The sequence below is a fragment of the Spermophilus citellus genome, assembly GCF_964194105.1.
Source record: "Spermophilus citellus genome assembly, chromosome: 2".
Taxonomy (NCBI): Eukaryota; Metazoa; Chordata; class Mammalia; order Rodentia; family Sciuridae; genus Spermophilus; species Spermophilus citellus.
The window spans coordinates 224481269-224502369 of NC_138183.1; the positions used below are offsets into that span (position 1 = coordinate 224481269).

Here is a 21101-nt window from a genome sequence, read left to right on the forward strand (position 1 = left end):
GGAGACTCCAAGAAAGAATTGTTTCCTTGCTTTTATTATTATTATTTTTTTAAGGTTGGCCTCACTCCTTGGCTTGTGGCCACTTTCCATTTCTAAAGCCAGCAATGGTTTCCTCAGAGTGCTCCATCTGGTCATGACTCTTCTCCCTCCCTCTTCCCCATGTAAAGTCCCTTGTGATAACACTGGGCCCCCTCAGTAATCAGGATCAATTCCCTGTTTTATAATCAGGTGATTATTCACTTTAATTCCATTTGCAACCTTAATTTCCATTTGCCATGTAACTTATTATATTTACAGGTTCTAGAAATTAAGATGTAGACATCTTTGGTGGGAGCAATCTTTTGGCTGCCACATGGGATGACCCTGAATCTGCCAACACTATTTGAAATTTACTCACATACATTGTTGATTTAATCGTTTTCATGAACAAACACACAGTGAATAACTGCACAACTAATGTTGGTCAGTGGTTCTCAAATACCAGTAGGTGCACACGAAATCTGAAACGATAAACAACATGGCAATTTTTCATAAAGTAAACTTGACTCCATTTAAAGAACTGCTCTTTTGGTATTAAAATGATGATGGCCGATGATAGTTGGTTGCTTAATTTTTTAATGTACTTGGCAAATATAAAAGTTGGTAATTCAGTAAGACGAGGTCTTTGAGGGAAGGAGGAGATTTCTCTGCTATATGTTTTTCAGAGGATGGGAGTGGTCATCCACCTCCAGGAGTCTTGCTCCCAGCCCACAGCACCCAGGGCTGTGGAACTCTCCATTCAGGGCCTGCCCCTCCTCTGCCCAGGGTTTTGAAGATTTGAAGCCAAGGACTCCAGTCTGAACTCTTCTCCAACAGGAGACAGTTGCCCCTCAGCCTTCCAACGCATCGAAAGAACGACAGGAAACCCACCCTGCTCACCTCAAAGGACTGTAGGGAGAACCAAACCAAACTCGTGAAGTGCTGGGTAAGCAGGAATGGTTGGTTTTATACTGAAACTTGGACTCTCAGTTTCTGGACTTGTCTATAAAATTTTCTGAGTGGTTGACAGAAAGTCAGAAGGTCCCAAGGGGTATCATTAAGCGATTAGGGAATAGCTATTAGAAAGATGTTGTTTTTCTCACTAAAAACAAAAACATCCTTAGGATGAAGTACACCCAACACATATTTACCATCCCATTTTTAAGTGCTCAGTCCAGCAGTACTGAGTTCATTCACACTGATGGGCAACCAGCTGAAACTGCACATTGTACATGAGGAATCAGCTCCCATTCCCCACCCTCCTCAGACCCTGGAACCACCTTGGACTTGATGTTTCTATGAATTTGACTATGGTTCCTCAGATAAGTGGAATTCTACAGATTTGTGAATGGCTTATTTCACTGAGCATAATGTCCTCAAGGTTCATTCATGTTGTGGCCCACGTCAGAATCCCCACTTTTTTTGGTACTGAGTGATGTCCTATTGTACGTATGCAACATATCTTGTTCATCAGTCACCCGTCCATGGACACTTGGGTTGCTTCCATCTTTTGGCTAGGCTGCTGCTTTGAATGTAGGTATACAAATATCTCTTTGAGATGCTGCTTTCAATTCTTTCGAGTATGTTCCCAGAAGTGGAATTGCTGGGATAAAGGGCAGCTTTGTTTTGAACTTTCTGAGGGACCGCCATGCTGTTTTCCATAATGGCGGCACCCTTTGACATTCCCACTAACAATGTGCAAGAATCCCTTGCCAATACTTGTTATTTATTTGTTTGTTTTCTTTGACAGCAGCCATTCTAATGGGTACGAGGTGATCCTAATTTTACTCTTTAAATTACAAAAGTTGTATCTACTCACAGTAAAAATATTGACAAGGTGCAAAAAGGCAAAAGTTGAAACATCAATCAAGGGACAACTTCTCACTTCTACCTGTCATAGCTAACCAATCACACTTCTTTGAGTGTCCAGAAAGTTCCATGCAAATATATTCACGTCATATATCTCTTTTATCACACAAAGGCCATTTCATACTTTATAAATTTCATTTAGTTACATATTTTGGAAAACTTCCCATTTTGAACCCCTATACAGCAACCTTATTCCTTTTCGAGATCACATAATAGTCTGTTGTGTTTATACAATTTAAAGAACTTTTTATTAGTGAATACAGTTGATTGATTTTCAGAACCACCTTTTATAAAAAAAATTTTTTAAAAAGTAACTCACACGAGATAATGTAGCAGCTGCTTAGATTCAAATTCCAGCTCTCCCAGGAATAGCGCTGGAATGTTGGGCAAGTGATTTGCCCTCCCCCTGCTTCAGCTTCCTCATATCTAAAATAGCAATGCTAATTGCACTTACCCTGTAACAGTATTGCAAAGGTGAAATGAAGTAATACACACAGAATGTCTAAAATACAAAGTATGGTGCAGGTTATCCATTTCTTGGCTTTAACCAACAACCTTGAACATATATACCTTTGTATAGTTTTCTGAACATTTATGTTGGACATGTTGCTACAAGTCAAACCACTGAGCCAGAGGGTAGGATTTTTTTTCCTTTTTACATAAGCATTCTTTTGAACAAATAGTCATTAGCAGAGTTATCAAAATAATTCTTCATAGAGTCAGTTGTGTGACAAATTTGTATATGGCTAAAAAGTAGCAAATGGTCCTGACCTAGAGAGTTTGCCAATAGACTAAAATGGCCCTATGTATATATACATGTATACATATATACATGTGTGTGTGTGTATATATATATATATATATATATATATATATATATATGTATATATGAAAAAGACTGATATTCTGAAAGACTTTTAAAGATATGCTCCTTAGCTGGGTGCAATGATGTATGCGAATAATTCCAGTTACTTGATAGGCTGAGCCAGTAAGATCACAAGTTCAAGGCCAGCCTAGGCAATTTAGCAAGACCTTGACTCAAAAAACAATAAAAGGGCTGGGTATGTAGTTCAGTGGTAGAAAACTCCCTAGCATGTGTGAGATACTGGATTGGATCTCCAGCAAAACACGCGCGCGCGCACACACACACACACACACACACACATGCAAAGAGATGCACTCTTGACTTTTGTTCCATGAATTTCAAACAGTGCTTTCTTTTGGGAGGAGGTGTGTGGTATAGTAAAAATTGCACTAGACCTGGAGTTGTAAGTTGAGTTCTCATCTCAGTTTGTTGTGTGTCCTTGAGTACATACTTATCTCTGTTAGAAATGGAAAAGAATTGTGCACATGGAAATATAAGCCTACATTAAAATGCAAAGAAGTGCATTGAGACCAAATAAAGTCTTAGGTAAATTGAATACTTAGTACAAAATGATCCAGGGGTTTGTGGTCATCGTGGCTTGTGGCATCCTCCAGGGGAGACCTGTCTCTGTTTATTCTCAACAGTTTGGAGACCATAGGGAAGTAACATCCAGAAACTTACCGCATGTCCAGCTAGAAGGAAAGCAAAGCTTATCTGTCCTGCAGACTTGATTCTCAGAGAAGGGTGTTGACCTGCTCAAGGTCAAGGCAAGTCCAAAAATCAGACCACAGTTCTGGTTCAGTGCTCTCCCAGCCCCTCTGTGCAGCCTGCCTCCTATCGAGAAGAGAGAACAACTTCTGGCCAGAGCTGGGACCTTGGGCAAAGTGGACTGACTGGAGCCTTTGTTGGTCATGTCACCAAGGCTCAAGGATGAGGTACCCTCCAGGATGAGTCAGGGGAGGGTGACGGCCTGGGAACCCAGAGATGTGGAATCTGGTTATTTTTCTGCCTCTCACTTTGGGAAAGTCACTGTGGGCCTTTGAGTTCTTATCCGTAGAATGAAGGGGTTGTGAAGTGTGATGTCCAGGGATTTTCATTCATTTGTTCAACACATTTATTAAAAGCATGCCCTAGCTAGATACTGTTTGGCTCTTTAAAATATAATGATTTTTAAAAATAATGAGCACTTACCATGCCAGATATTGTACCAAGAATTTTATACATAGGAATCCATCAACCTTTAGAACAGCTCTATGGGGTAGGTACTATTAGAGTTACTACTTTATGGATAAGAACCCTTACATGCAGAAGTTCGAGTTCCTTGCCCAACTTTACAGAGCAAATTAGGAATAGAGCCAGGATTCAAACCTAGCACTCCGGCTCAGGGCTGTGCTCCAGGGTCTCACCCACATGAACTTCCCAGCCTGATGAAAATAATGGCTCTTATTTGCTGAACACATACCACCTGTTTAACCATGCCACACACTTTATATTACTTCTTGCTCTTATTTATGTATTGGTGCTGGGGATCGAACCCAGGGCCTCATGCATGGTAAACATATGCTCTACCACCAAGCTTCTCCCCAACCCTGCTTTTAAATCCCACAATAAACCCATTAAAAAGGGAATCATACCTATTTACAGGTGAGAAGACTAAGGCTCCAAGAAGCCACATAGTGGCTGATAAAAGTGGCAAAGATGAACCTTAAACCCAGGTCTGTTTAACTCCCCATCTGGGCTGAGAAGCACTGTGCTCTTATTCTGTTCTCTGACATTTGGACACAGCTGACATTGAGACCAAGATGTGGAGGTCTGGGTCTGGGCAGCCCCAGGTCACCAGGTCATCATGTTGACTTCAATGGATTTTATTCTCAGACCTGGTTCTCAGTGGCTCTAGAGTAGCAGCTCAGAAGCCAGTCGGTACCTGGGATGTCCTGAGATGGTCAGGAGATGCAGGTCAGTGTCCCGTTTCTCAGCATCCCACATGAGATCTGGGAGGAACTTCTGCAGCATCAGACACAGGGACATGAGGCAGAGTCTACCCCATACTATGGCTTCAGAGAACCCCTCAAGTCCTCACTCTCAGGCTAACTGAGGCTGAACACCCTCTGTGACCGCAAACACATTACCAAGGAACTGCTTCTCCAGAGAGGTTGCCTGAGGGTGGGGGCTTCCCTGACGTCTTTCCACCTTTGAGGGAGAGCTTGGGATCAGGAGACAGGTTCTCAGGGAAAGCTGGAGGAACCCGAACCCTAGATGGGCTCAAGTCCAATCCCACTAAGGGTTTCAGAACATGTTTGGATGAACAAATGAACAAATAAATAAATGACCTCATGGACGAAAGCACAAATGAATGAATCAAACTGAACTAAGAAATGAAAGAATGAGCCAGAAATGTATCCATCAGCCTCTGAAGGAATGAGCGAGGCCCAGTCCAGCCCTCTGCTGCAGCCTCAGCTGGGGTTCTGAGGCCAGTGCACCGCAGCAGGGCAGACGTTTCAGAGCAGGACAGGGGCTGGGGTTGTAGCGCAGCAGTAGCAGGTGTATTCAGCTTGCACGAGGCCCTGGGTTCAATCCCTGGCATGAGTGGGATAAAAAGAACATAACCAAATTGTAGCATCCAGAGCTGTCCCATCTGAGATGACAAAAGGGGGAACCGGATGGCATCTCACAGGCATTCCCCTCTACTATCCTCTGTCAAAAGTGCCACTCACCTGCCCCCTTTGCCTCCAGGATAGGATTAGAGGGACGCTCAGAGCTTCCTCCCCTTGGTACCCATGTGAAGGAAGGGTCCTAACCCCCTCCCCATCCCCCCTGGGAAGCCACACAGAACTCTAAGTTAATTAAAGCCTCCACTCTGAGAAGAAGGGAATGTTCCATTTGGTAAATTTAGAAACAGCTGGTTAGTTTTACCCATTACTTTTGTGCTAACATCAGTGGAGATCATTCAACTCTGTCTTTTTATGAAGCTGTCCCTCCACTGCTACCTGATAGCTACTAATTGCTGCAACTACATTTCTGAATTGCAAATTTTCTGCACTGATAAAAACTTTGATTGCCTGTCAGCTACACATAAGGAAAAGATCAGCAGTGCTAAATGAGGGGTTCCACGCTTGGATAATAATGCCTAATGAATTATTCAGGAAAGAATGCTTGAATGAAGCAAACAATTTGAAGGGTTACTAGCAGCCGTAACAGTTCAACAGGCAAAAGAACAAAAGTATCATCCTGAACATTACACTAATGATTAAAAAATGCGTATTAATTCTAGATTTGGAGAAAAAAGAAATGCCAATCTGATTTTAAAGGTTAATCATTATTTTCTCAGTAATCCTCTGATCTCTAGTATGGGGGGGTTGGTGAGGCAGGGGGGAGAACCCTTTACCAATATTTTGGGATGTGTAATATTATGACATAATAGAGTCATATAATTTCACACACATCATTTAAATATTGTAAATTTCAAATTTCATTGGGAAAGATAACACAAAAACTAACAGCGTGGCAGCAGAATGCTCGCTCCAAAGAACTTTGCCTAGTGCTCGCTGTACCAGCGCCAAAGGCCCCCTCCCTGAAGCGAGGGGCCTGCAGAAATAGCAAAATGAAATAAGATATATGTGATTAAACATATGCAAATACATATCATAATTAGCGACTCTTTCTGGCGGAATTTGAATGTGTTTTACATATTTCGCAAGTGCGCTGGTGATGCGAATGGAAAATTCTTTAAAAGCTTCTGCCTATTGGGTCTGAAACCCAAGAAAACAAACCAATAAATCAGGTTTTAGCTTCTGTCCAATGCTGACATATTTGCTGCTTTCATAAAAAATATATTTCTACTACCCCAAAGTGCTAATTTGTTTTGACAGATGCTGTGGAGTTGCCAAATATGAGGGGGGTAGGGGGAATCCTGAAACCGTAATGCAAAGTAGTATAATTAAAGATGTTAAAAAATAGGACTGTAACCACTGTGATATTATGATGTATCTGAATATTTAAAAATAGCTCTTGAAAGAGGGCTGCGGTTAGGAATTGCAAGGCCATCAAGATCACCTGGAGAGTGTCTTAGAAAGATGTGGCGTGGCACCAGCGGAATCCTAAGAGTACTTTTTAATTATGGAATATGCAGCCGACCACTTAACAGTCTCAAAGAGATTTTTTTTTCAGTTCAAAAGCCTGCTGTATTAGTCACCAATTAGTAACTTTATTATAAAGATGTTTGATGTCAAGATAACACTCTTCGCTTCTGACAGACAGTGACGCTGTACAGCGACCGAGATGTCTGACTTCAGGAGAAGAGCTGACCATCTGCCAGGGTCCACACGCTCATAGGCGACTAACGATTTCCCAGAGGACTGTGGCTCACTGTGTTTCTGTTCCTGTCTTTTCGATATCAAAGTGAGGTTGATAAACACATTCAAGTCACAATTAAAAAAACATTTTCTCTGACCAGTTGCCACTGATGATATCACCAGACAGCTTCCGTAGTTGTTGTAACCACGCATTTAACAGTGTTGATGTGCTGGCAAGATGAAGAGTCCCTTTATCTGGTCCTTACCTAGCATTGTGATCCTTTAGTGACATTTCCAGGCATTCAGAGTCTTGTGAGGAAATGCCATTTGGCATAAATCAGGCAGAGAGGCAGGAAGAAAGCTGGGATCTGGGGCCAAAGGTCACAGGATCCATCTATCGGACTGCTGGGGCTGGGTTGTAGCTCAGTGATAGAGTACTTGCCTAGCATGTATGAGGCACTGGGTTCAAACCTCAGCACCACATATTAATAATAAAGTAAAGGTCCATTGACAGCTATATATATATATATATATATATATATATATATATATATATATATATACACACACACATATACATATATATATACACATACATACACACACACATATATATACATATATAATAAACTAGACTGCTGAGCAAGGCACATAGCATGGAATCTAAATCAACGCCAATCAACGAGCTACACTTGTGGGTCAACAAAGTTGACCTACAATTAAAAGCAGAGTGCTTTGTGTTTTTCTAATTGTAACAAAATCTGATGATCTGCTTTCAATTCTGTAAGTTTTATGGAAAGGTCATGGACACCTCGTGTAAAACAAGTAATCTTACTTGACCCTGAGACTTTTTCTGCATGATGGAGGGTAGGAGAAGAGGACAGTAGATTAATACTAAGGTTTATTAACTTCCATGTTGAACACTACGAAGGTATTTTACCCCATTGAATCTCCACAATCTCTATGAAGTATTTAATATCATTCTCTCCATTTTGTTGATTTAAAAAATTTTTTTGGTGCTTCAAAAAGTTAAGTTACCTCCCAAGGTCACACAATGGAGACACGGGGACTTAAACCTAGGTCTGCCTGATAGCAAATCCTATGCACTCACCAGAATGTCTTTAGGCTCACAGTGGAGCTTGTAAAGCTGGAAGAAGACTCAGATCATGCAAGCCCTTATTTTGCAGAGAGGAAACTGAGGCTCAGCAACGTGGAGGAGAGGAGCCCAAGTCACACTGTCAGCCAGAGGCAGGGCTGTGATTGGTATTCCCCTTCCTTTATGCAGTTTAAGCTATACCATAAGAGCAATGTTCTTCTGTGGAACATACTTGTTCTTACCCACACACCATCTCAGGGCATCCTAGGATAGAGCATGAGCCTTGTATCACCTTCCCATGGTGTTTTTAGAACAATATTCACCATAGGTGTCCTGAGGATAGCAATGACCATGATTCATGGTAGGGCATCCTTTATTGATGGCTCCCTGAATGGGGTGCCATGTTCTTTCCTCTTGGAACAAACTAAGAGTAAATGTGCTCACTAGTAAAGGGGGGGGGGCGCTTTGGGTTCACTATAACCCAGAGGAAGCTTGGTCTACAAAGGAGGGGAGAGCAGAGCTCAGAAATTGTACACTGTTGGTGAATTCCGGGGTTTCTGTCTGGAATCCTGTCCTGCCACTCAGTCACAGCAGCAAGTCTTTTAGCTTCTCTGGTCTCTAGCTTTTTCTCTACTGTAAAAGGGAGAGGCCGCTGGCTGAGCCTGCCCCAGTCTTCTACGCACGGTTTGTCTGAAAGACCAGAAAGAACAAGAGCTCAGAACTTCCCCAGAAGCTTCTGTTTTAGGTTGCCATTGGTGGTATCCAGGGACAGCCGTCCTGTCAATTAGAAATTCCAGAAGGAAAAGCAAAACGCGACCCTCTCCAGAGCCTAAGAAATACCTTCAGCATTCTTTAAGAGCTTTCAAGTCATTCTTGAGTTTGGTCCCTGTATCCACTGGGATGAATTATCTAGGACTGTTTGCTTCAGAGCTCTGAGCTGTAAAATGGGGGGATCTCAGGAGCCATCAGAGCACTCAAGGCTTTTTTGAAGAAAATTAAAGCAGATGAGGCACCAAATCTCTTCAAAATTCAACTTAAAGTGTGCTTTATTCTAGACAGGTTTTGCTCTTGCCATCCAGCACTGGTATATGGTGGTAGTGGTGCAGGGTGGGCATTGAGGGGAAAGAGGCTGAGGAAGAGACAAACAGACCAAAAGAGTCAAGACAGAAGCAGGCTGGAGGAAGCTGAGTCCAGCTAAGCCGGGGCTGAGTCCTTCTGTCCTCTTCGTAAATATCTAAGAGCACAGGACTGTCAGCAATAGAAGCTGACACTGATCGCAGTTCCACTGGAAGCCCGACATGTGCTGAACACTCTACACGTATTAGCTCAGTTAACCCTCACAGCAGTGTTTTGAGTCAGGCGATGCTATTATTATCCTTTATTCTACTAAGGGGGATAGAAAGGCAGAGATGCTAATAAATTTGTCCAACTAGGCACAGTTAGTGAGGGGCAGAGGCAGGATTTGAATAAAGCAATGTGACTTTGGAACTCAACTTATAATCACTTGGCTCTACTGCCTTCAAAAGAGTGATACGTGGCCAGGAACAGTGGCTCATGCCTGGAATCCCAGCAATTTGGGAGGCTGAGGCAGGAGGATTGAAATTTGTAACTAGCCTCAGCAATTTGGTGAGGCTCTGGGGCTATAGCTCAGTGGTAAAGCACCCCAGGTTCAATCTCCAGTACAAAAAAAACCAGATACCCACAAGGTCTGATTATTTCTTTGGGTATAGAATTCCTTTCATTCCACATACACTCAGCTGTGTTCAAGGCCTGACCACAACCAGAAAGAGGGACATGAAAGATTTATTCCTTTTAATGATATAAAGGTATAAAAGAATCTGTGTCATAAAAGTTGGGACATCAGACACATCCATTTGTACCTGGATGAACTAGACCTACCTCTACAACTGAGTAACTGGATTCTTTAATTCGTTTGCTGTGTAGAATGCCACATTCCATCTCTCTTCAGGAGCCAAGGATTTCTTAGAAGACTGAGTTTTCAAAGGTTCATTAATCCAGGAACATAGTTGGGCGATGGGATATTTTCACTGCTCCAACCTCCCAGATCCCCTTCCTCTTTCCGGTTCCAGAAGCGCATCCCGCAAAGCCAGGAGGCGTTGGTGGGGTGGGCAGCTGCCTGTTAAAATGCTAAATTGATTGCCATCCATCCAGTCCATTTCTGTGTGCAGAGGGATTTGAACATAAGCTAGGCAAGTGAATTAACCCCCTGCCCTCTTCACCCTTCAGCCCTCTAGGCAAACCATGAATCAAATGGAACCTCCCTCGTGCTAAGGGGCTGGGGAGCTGTCATTCCATTATGCTTCACTCAGAGTAAGGGGTCTCTGGAGGGAATATAATGAGCAGGGGCTCCTGGGGCAGGGGGAGCCACATGACTGAGTATCCTCAGGAACATGGCCACCATGGAGGCAATGCATGCACCGGCATGTTTCTGGGCAAACAACAAGATTTTTTTTTTATTTGTTTGTGTAATGAAGGATTAGGTCTAAGCACACTGGTGAGTAGCAGGAGATTGTCAACACCCAGGTGACCATTTTCCTGACAAGCGGAGTGAGCCTTTCTGTTGTGCACAAGGGAAATTTTCTGAGTGGAAACGCGGCTTTGTTACTGCCCTGCTGTAAGAAAATAAACGCCAGCGGCATTCGTGAACAGATAACGACGTTTCTAGAACACGGAGGAGAACTTGCTTGGCTTCTTTGAACTGGGACCCCAGAGGAAAGGGGGAGGGGAGAAAGAGAAACTAGCTCCCACCAACGGAAGAACTCCTGGGCAAAGTGTTCTCCTCCAAGCGTCCTTGCTGGTCTCAAGAGAAGGTCCACTTCTCTGACCCTTCAAGGCACCAGCCTCTGAGGGGAAGAGGCCAGAGGGACAGGCAAGGATCAAACTCTGTGGGGATCATCCTCTTCCCATTCTGCTGCCCTTTCCCAGAGACGACATCCATTTGTGTAATAAATGTGGAATGCCTACTCTGAGCCTGGCTGTTTGTGAGTCACTAAGAGCAAGATGGTTAAAACAGCCAACAGACATGAACTTTGGAAGTGGTGGAGCTGTAAGATCTCAGGAAGTCTCCATATCCTTGTGAACGCTCCATTTCCTCATCTGCATAAGGAATATGATACTATTTATTTAAATAAAAATGAAAGAACTGTGTCTAGCATCAGCCCTTAATTGTTAGGTGTTGCTGAGACACCAGCGTTTGACATGAGATACCACCTTTGAGACGTCAGCTCATTCCTATGGAACAGAGGGGTTCAGAAATCAGAATGGGGGTGGTTCTGAGGAAAGCCATATAGGAGGCAAAGACATGAAACGGATTCTTAAATCTTGCAAATTTCCATCAGGATTCTCTGGGGCCGCCACCATTTGTTTTCAAGATGAAGTGTTTAGGCCTCAAACTAACAATTAGTATGAATTCCAAATATGCACAACTATTAGTATGAATTCCAAATATCCTCTTAAGGTCAACTTATACTGCAGAGATATGACATTATTATTACCTTTGGCTAAGCCATGACTATTCATAAAATCAAACCTGTAGAAGAGGCATGAGAAAGTACATGATTTAGAATCAGGGAACCAGGAATGTCCCAGTCTTGGCCTATCACTTATCCCTCCTCCTCTGCTAAAGAACCTCTCCTTAAGAAAACAGAAAAGTGGGGCTGGGGTTGTGGCTCAGTGGTAGAGAGCTTGCCTAGCAGCTGGGAGGTACTGGGTTTGATCCTCAGCACCACATAAAAATAAATAAATAAAATAAAGGTATTGTGTCCATCTACAACTAAAAATTAAAAAGAAAAAAGAAAACAAAACCACAGTTACATTGGCATGAAAATAAAACTCCATGGCAATGTTGAAAAGAGGTTTAAAAAAAACATTAAGTCATATAAAACATGAGGACATATTGTGAGGTTAAAGAGATGATTGAGATGAATTTGCTACAAAGGATGGGAACTGGGCTGGGGCTATAAATTAGTTGGTAGAGTGCTTGCCTTGCACACCCAGGCCCTAGGTTTAATACCCAGCACCTCCCCCGCCCCCCCCAAAAGATGGGAACCAATAATGCTACATTCAAATTTGCCTTATTGCTGGGCCAATCATACCAGTTAATTCTAGACAAGACTGAGCCTACTAACACTTTCTATCATAGTTTCTCCTCAGTGGGGACTTTTCCCCAAAATCTAAATTTTTGAAAGAATGCAGATTACATACTTAGCACTGTACCTTGGTGTACAGAATGCACGTTGAAAGTTAGCCATTAACATTATTGCTGTTGTTGATAATCTAAGTCAGGCATAAAAGTTGGATCAAAGCATAGGTCTTCAGTACCACTTGTAAATTCTGAACCAATGTTGCTTTAGTGTACAAATCAACAGGTTCATTCTGTGGATTAGAATTTGGGGCAGAACACTGGGAGACCAAATCAAAATTTGTCTCGCTCTCCAATGCCTGCATGCTTCTCTCTGCCCTGAGGTTTGGAGTGTTCCACCTGTTCTTCAAGAGGATCCACTTGCCAACATGGGCCTGTGGTTGGCCCAAAAGGCCAAACTAAAGGGTCTTCCCACAGATTTAGCTTATTAAGTACATTTACACCCATTCTTCATTAAACTCCATAATAAACTTATGAAATGGGGGTTACTGGCTCTGTTTACAGATGAGAAAATTGAGGTTCAACACTCACCATGAATTTACGTTTGCTTCCAGGGTCAACTGTAAAGCTAGAAGTAGGGAAAGCCTCACTCTTGGAGAATTGTGGCAGCAGCTTAGACCCTGGGGCTATAGATTGCGGAGGGTGTCTGCCACTGCACCACTGTCAACATCATCTTTCTTCATGAGTCATCTGAGGCCAAGGGGAAGTGGTTTGCCCATCAATAGGACAGGAACTTTCATGCAGGTGTTTGAAGGCCAATCTGGCCCATTCTCCACCACGTGGTGCCTCCTGTCCCCATTTCCTGACTTCGGTCCATTGCCATTCACTGACAATGACAGTCAGAGCACTTTGGCTGTATCTATATTCTCTCACCAGATGGCTGCTCTATGGCCAAGGTATCAACACATCCAAAATGGTGTGAGGCATCCTACTTGTGTATGGCTGGGCATGCAAAAGAACAATGCCAACAGATAGAAAATGTTTCTCTGTTGCTTTCCCACCTAAAAAATCATGGGAATTCTACCCTCTCAAACTGAAGGGCAGTCTCACACTCTCTTTCATTTGCCATCAGTCATCATCCCCCATTTCCTCTTCTACAGCTCCAGACATTGGTACTTCCAGATCTCCCAGAATGGTTACTAGGCTCCATCAAGGTCACTGTGACATTGTGCTTCTTCTTTCCTGGCTTCAACGCTGGGAGGGGGATGGAAGTAGAAATATAAGGGGCCAACTTTGTCTTTGTTCTCAGCCAAGCTCATTTCTCTCTTTCCATCTGTAACCCAGGTCTCATCTGATACCCCTACTTTCCTTGAAGGTACAGGACTTGGGCCCCAGCCATTTTTTATGGCCTTGTGATAGCCCAAAGCTCTCAGCACAATGCCTGCTAACTCCAAAAGCTGCTTCAGTGGTCTAGTTCCTGACTCCACATGCACTGTCTTCATTTGGCCCATGTATCTATCACCCTCCCCTCCTCCTAAACTCATTTCTTCATACATCTCCATGAGAAGTCCTCTGAGTTAAGTACAGTGAGTACAGGGGAAGCGGGGATCATGTTATAGAGCTCTTGGCTTTGCTCCATTTTTTTCCCTCCTCCCCTTTCTGCTTTACCTCCCTCTTGGATTGAGCTAGGAAGGGGACATCGAAATTCCTTTCTCTACCACACACAGTGCTTCTCCCTCCTTTGAAGCTTTCATGTCAGGCAACACCCAGCTGGGGCCTCATCCAGGCCCAAGTGGGCTCATTGAACCATTCCTTCTAACAACTCTGTGGTTTCCTAGGAGGAATTCTGGAGAAAAAAAAATCACACCATTGCACACTCAGAATGAGGTCTTTCCCAGGAGGTGTCTTGGTTGCACAGCCAAGTGGTCCCAGGAGGCCACCTTTAGACCACAGTATACCTGGTTATGTTGGAAGGTGCAGCTGCTCCCACACGGCTTAGGCTGGCCCCAGGGACTCATTCTGGAAACAGATGGATTTGTGAGGATATTATGGGAAGGCTAGGGAGCTTAAGAAAAGTTCTATAGAAAAAAATAAAAAAGGAAACCTCCAACAACTGTGTGTAGATGAAGATTAACTTTGAAAAGAAACAGGCTCTTAAAACTCTTATACAGGATCTCAGGGTGTGTCCCTTTTGTTGATAGTGGAGTCAGAGACTTCAGTGAATGCACCAGAGGATTCTCACAGAGAACCACAAGATCTGAGTTCCAGCCTTTTCCACTGATCAGCTGATACAGCTTTGGGGGGAATTTGATTTTTTTTCCCAGTCTCTAAAATGTCTCTCTTCATGTCATACGAATGGAATTCCATTTTATCAAATGTAACAATGGGTAACATTTACAATAATTCAAATTGTTCTCACCTGCTTAAGCAAAACATCAATCCTTACCACCAAAAATCCCTTGAGGGTGCCTCATGGATGTACAACAACATAAGTTAGCTGTCCCTAGGGTTATGAGGTTCAGCTCCCATTTCTGATGTCACCCACAAGGTATCATGGTGTCCTCCTGAAAGCAACCACCCTCCTACCATGTTTTTCCTGCCACAGCCAAGCCAGGAGTCTAGCATCAAGGATTCCAAGTGCTCAGTCTTGCGGGGCTTCCTCTCCTGGGGAATCCCATTCCGTCAGCCATTTCCAGAATCCCGTAGAATTTTATGGGCATCTCTATCTGAGGGTGGATGCCAGGACAGAAGTTTCCACCTTCCAGGGGAGGATTGGCTTTTGGGTAAGTTTATGATGCTCAACTCCTTCTACCCACAGAATGACTGACCTCTTTCCCTGGAGGCTCCTCACCATCTCATGACAATAACCTCTGCCAGGCATGCTCACATAAACCCAGTGGCGGGTGTGTTGGACAGGAGTCCTGCTGGATCACAAAGATGTGGGGGAAAGGCCTGGAGAATATATCACTGAGTTATACCCCCAGCCCTAGTGAGCCTTACCCTTAAATCCAGCTTATTAATGTCTAATTTATATAGAATAAAATGTGCACTTTTTGAAGAAATAGAGTCGAATAAGTTTTGACAAATGCGTTAGTTACTTCACCTTCACCACACATGAGATATACATTTTCTTTATCCCTCAAAGTTAGCTTGGGGCTCTTTGCTATATAGTCTGTCTCTCTGCCCCCACCCTCTGCTCCTGACATCCATTGATCAATTTTCTGCCCCTAAAGTTTTTCTTTCCTAGAATGTCATACAAATAGAATTCCATCTTATCATTGAGTTATGAGTTCTTTGTATATTCTGGATACAAGTTTTTTTTTTATCAGTTTGGTGTTACTTTTTATTAAAATGGGCTCCTTTTCATAAAAATACTGAAATATTTCAAGGACTTCCAAGTAGTACTAGAGTTTAGTACTAAAGCATCCTTTGTATATATATTGTATATTTCCCTGCCTCCAGGGAACATGTGGGCTTAGACCTGGTCCAATATCTATGATGCGGTGGCTCCCTTCCCATCAGCCCCCAAGATGGACACCACAGAGGCCATGATAGAGCAGTATATATTGTATATTTTAAGAAAATATACAATAGCTAAAAATTATTCTTTTTAAAATATCAACATCTTAGCTGGGTGCAGTGAAGTATGCCTGCAAGCCCAGCAGCTTGGGAGGCTGAGCCAGGAGGATTGCAGCAAGTTCAAGGCCAGCCTCAGCAACTTAGCAAGACCCTCAGCAACTTAGGAAGACCCTGTCTCAAAATAAAAAAAAATAAAAAAGGGCTGGGGATGTGACTCAGTGGTCAAGCGCCCCTGGGTCCAATCCCTAGTACAAAAAAAAAAAAAAAAAAAAATTCACATCCTAAATAAAAATTTGTACTTAATTAACCACAACAGAATCTAATATATAATAACAATCATATTTGGTATTTACTCAGATGGGATGATTCCTTTGGGAATTTGGCAAAATGCAACAATATTTTCCCCCAGAAAATTTTTCAGAAGCACATACGCAAAAAAAAAAAAAAAATTATATTCAATTTCAGGTTGAAATTTAAATATTTAGATATTTCAATCAATTTTAGATATTTCGATCAATTTCAATTTTAGGCATCATTTAGATGCCTAAAATCCAGCATGAATTACCCAGGGATAGCTCCACGACCCTGTGATTAAGCAGCATGGCTTGGTTTGGTCCACAGACAGGCATAATGTACATGTGAGTTTGAGCAACCCTATAATAGCTCCAAAGCTCCCGCAAAGTTCCCCATCCACAACTGAGACCCTCAGAGCTGGTAGCATCTGATGCCCTTTCTGACTCAACAAAATCTACAATTCTCAGCTCATCAGGACCAGAGCATTCAGATACTCCCAATGACACATTTGCCCAGGGTTGAGAAAAATAAATTCTTGGATTGTTTTGTAGAAACAGGGTAAGCTAATTCTGCTTGTGTGGATATTAAAAAAGATAGCGGAGAAGTTGGGCACGGGGGCACACACCTATAATCCCAGGAGCTCGGCAGGCTGTTGCAGGAGGATTGCGAGCTCAAAGCCAGCCTCAGCAAAAGTGAGGTGCTGAGCAACTCAGTGAGAGTCTGACTCTACATAAAATACAAAAAAAAAAAAAAAAAAAAAAGGTCTGGGGATGTGGCTCAATGGTTAAGCACCCCTGGGTTCAATTCTAGGTACCAGGAAAAAAAAAAAGATAGAGGGAAATCTCTCTGCTGGGCCTGTTGAACCCACGCTTCTCTTTTCAGCCTTGTTGGTTAACTCTGGAGGAGCCGAGGTTGCCACTCCAGGGGAGGCAATGGGATCTGTTCTGAATCAGCTGGTCGGTGCTGCCTCCTTTCTGTGGGCCTCGCTGCAGACTTCTCTCACGCTTCCTATGAACATACTTAATTGGCCATGTGTCAGCTCAATTGCTGAGCTGATCTAAGTCAGGATGAATCTTTCCTGCTCTTTGCCCCTGGCCCCAGCTTGCCACATAATTCTGTATCATCAGCACTCACCATGAATTTACATTTGTTCTTTTTTTTCTGGGTCATTTATAAAGCTAGAGGCAGAAAGAGCCCAACATATTGATTTGGAGGAGATGCGTTGTCGCCTTTCCATTTTGCTGTGGAACATACATGGCAAAGGCAGGCAGATTTGTGGAACGTGTGCATGGAAAAGGAGGTCACAGTAAGAGGTACTTTGGGGAGACGTGTGAAAACGGGTGGAGAAGCTGCTGAGAGACAAAGAGGGGGTCTCTGATGCTTATTGGCACAACAGTTGTGAATAGTCCCATCAACTAGAAAAGTAGAATTGGGTGAGTTCACTTTCAACAATGCTGATTTTTTTTTTTTTAAGAGAGAGGAGAAAGGGGTGGGGGAGGGAATTTTTTAAATATTTATTTTTCAGTTTTTGGTGGACACAACATCTTTATTTTTATTTTATGTGGTGCTGAGAATCGAACCCAGCGCCCCGCACATGCCAGGTGAGCGCATTACTGCTTGAGCCACATCCCCAGCCCAACAATGCTGATTTTTGAGAAGTCAGTGGAAATATCCAGGAGGGAGCTGAGGGAGTTAGTTTGCAGCTCTGAAGTGAGGCCTGGGCTGGGGACAGAAATTTGGGAGTCATCAGTGTGAGCCCTGAGAGCAGAGAAGCCTATCCAGATTTTATAGATCATATTCAGGGGTATGATGAGCTGTTGTCTTCTTCCTTTGCAGAGGCTGCCGAAGTGGCTGAGATGTGTAACTGTCAGGTCCCCCCATGAGCAAGGAACCTGTTTCCACTCCAGGATGGGCATGTCAGAGGGTATGTGCTTCTTTTATTCCCTCTGAAAGAAATGCTACTTAGCAAAACACAGTTGAGCACTGCAGATTTTAATAAACCCTTGCAGGTCGGGAAAGAGGGCTTACATGCAGCCCTTGCAGCAAAACTGCCCAAGCATTGTCCACTAGATCCGGGAGTCCTTCCTCAGTCAACTCTCGAACCATCGACAAGGGCCTTTCTCCACTGCTACCCTCCACCCCGAAATGCCCAGCTGATCACTCAGCTGTGGTCCCTAATTTACACTTCCCATTCAGAACAAGCTCACTTCCTCATGAGGAAGTTACCCCATCGACAGTATCAGTATTATCAGTATCAAGGCACAGGCCTTCTGGGGGAGGCACTTGAACTGATAAGAGGCATAGCGTGGATTACAGATGGGATTTCTTAACCTCAGCACTATTGACATTTTGGTCTTGATAAGTCGTTGTGGGAACAAGGAGGCTGCCTTGTGTGTTGTAAGATATTTAAGAGCATCTTTGCTCTCTATCCACTAGAGGCCAAGACCCCACACGGCTTCCCCCTCTCCCCCAACCAGGTGTGATTTCTCAGCTCCTTAGGACAAAATCCCAACCCTCTCTTCACTAGTTTTGTGATTCTAGACAAATTCTCTGATCTCTATGTGCCTCAATTTTCTCATGTATAAAGTGGGATGACAGTAGCATTTGTTTTATAGCATTCTAATGCAAGTTCAATGATTTGGTACCTGTAAAAGACACAGAACAGGGCCTAGCATATAAGAAGCATTTGGCTAATTTTACTTCTTATTATTACTCTGAAGAGCATGCCCAATTATTCCTTCTGATCCTGTGTAGAACTTCCTCCAATCCCATAGGAGCTCAGATGAACATAATTTTTCCTATTTGACTTAATAATTTTATTTTTAACTATCTCAGAAAGTCTCAGAACTAGTAAAGCCAGTTCCTGTTTTTAAAAGAGGATTTGAGTTTTAATCCACCACAATAAGCAAAGCTCGATGACATTTTCACTGTGTTTAGGTGGCCTCTGCTATCTGGCACAAGGCTGACCCCTTGCTTTGACTTCATATATACTCACATGTGCTCTGCAAGGGGGAGCCTGGCATGGTCCCCCTACCTCTGGGACATGTGTGTGAGGTTTGTATACCTTTGATCCCATTCTTCCACTGAACTCTTGATCTTTCTCTCACCTGGTGTATTATACCTGTCCATTTATCCCTGCACCCTGCAGTGAGAGAGGGTTGGTTCCTTCCCCTTGATATCCCCAGCAGGGAACTGTGTGTGGGAGAGTTTCTGCTGTTAATTCAACAGCAATTAATGGCAAATCACTGAAAATTGAACATTAGACGTGTCTATATTTAAGTCTCTTAGCAGGACCTGTCCCCAGGAGCTCCTCCCAGGCTCTGTCCTCCCCAGGTGTCATCTCCCTTCATCTTGCAGAACCCTCTCCCTTTGCCTCCTTCTCTCACCTCTTTCCCAGCATTCCTTTGTTCCTGGGCTCCTCATCTGATTCCTCCAATTTCTTTCCTTACTCTGCAAAACACTTTGGTCCTATTTTTTCCCCCAGTCCTGTGACACAGGGGAGGAACCAGTAAAAGAGATCTTTTTACAGAATGGCACCCCAAGGAGCTTGAATTTAAAAACCAGTTATTTTCTTGAGGAATTCCTCAACTAGCTTTAATTTTTTTTTCTTATATTTGCACATCTTCATATCCTACCACTGTTCTTTTATAACAGGGATTGTTACCATTTTGGATGATTCCTTTCCAGTCTCTTGCTTTATTTTAAAAATCAACCTTATTGAAATAAAATTTCAATAAATGCGTCCATTCTAGGTGTGCGATGTAGTGATTCTTACCACTCTATGTTGCCTCAGCATCCACACTGAAGGTGAGTTGGATCTTCCACACCAGAAGCAAAGCTCAGTCCCACTTGACACCTTCAGTACTCACCTTCTCACAGCTCCTCAAGGTGGTGGGTTCAGTTGTCTGCCTTCGACAACTTCCTCCTGGTGACCACCTCCTATGGGATAGCTAGATGCAGCCTACTTGACCCTTACACCCCACAGGGACTATGCAGATAGGCCACAGTGACCATCTCTCAATCACAGTGTGGCCTCCTGGATCTTTTACTGTTTGCTTTAAACCCACCAATTAAAATTTCCCCTGGGAAACCTGCTTGGGCAATGCCCTGAACCCAGTTAAAGAGTTGGCCCAGGAATCCTCTTCTCTTTCTCTGCCTGTGTTCCCTGACCTCCCTGTGTGTGGCCTCCAGGCATACTTTGTGCACCCAGGGTCTATAAGTAAGAGAATCTCTATTTCCATCTTGTATCTCTCCTAATCATTGAAGGCATACTTTCCATCTACCTTAAATTAAAACATGCGTTTTGGTGAGTTTTAATACATGTATACATGTAAACAACACCACACTCAAGATATAGAAAATTTGTATTATCCCCCAAAGATACCTAGTGGCACTTTGAAACATCCCGGCCCCAGGAGACCACTGATCTGTTTTCAGATTAATAGATTAACTTTGCCTCTTTTGGAAATAATATATACACTGAGTCATCCACTATGAACTCTTTTGTGTCCAGTGTCTTTTTTCAGTATAGTTTTAGTTGTAGATAGACACAATACTTTATTTTATTTATTTTTTTGGGTGGTGCTGGGGATCAAACCCAGTGCCTCACGCATCTAGGCAAGCGCTCTACCACTGAGCCATAATCCCGGCCCCCCTAGTGTCTTTTATTCAGTATAATGTTTTATGTGTATCAAGAGGTTTTCATTATTGCAGAGTAGTTTTCATTCTGTGGAAATATGAAAATGTGTCCCTTCACCTGTCAAGGGATATATGATGATTTTGTGCACATGCATATTTGTATTTAATTATTACATGAATTTATGCAATTACTGTGCAGAGAATTTGGAAAGCCAAGTAAACAGAAGAGCTGAGAGGAAACACAAATCTATCAATAGTGGCAAACATCTTAACATTTTGGCGTATTTATTTGTAGCACTGTTTTTCAATTTCTAAAGCAATGAATATTCAACATTTGTGGTATGATTT

At 42.9% G+C, this 21101-nt stretch overlaps 1 protein-coding gene across 1 annotated transcript in view; it reads right to left on the minus strand.

The window, feature by feature from the left end:
- Positions 1-397: 397 nt before the first annotated feature.
- Positions 398-21101, minus strand: part of LOC308632719 (uncharacterized protein) — a 322166-nt gene continuing 301462 nt past the window's right edge. Inside the window, exon 8 of the transcript XR_014018636.1 lies at positions 398-500. The gene's annotated coding sequence lies outside the window, so the exon portion shown is untranslated. The remainder of the gene's footprint in view (positions 501-21101) is intronic.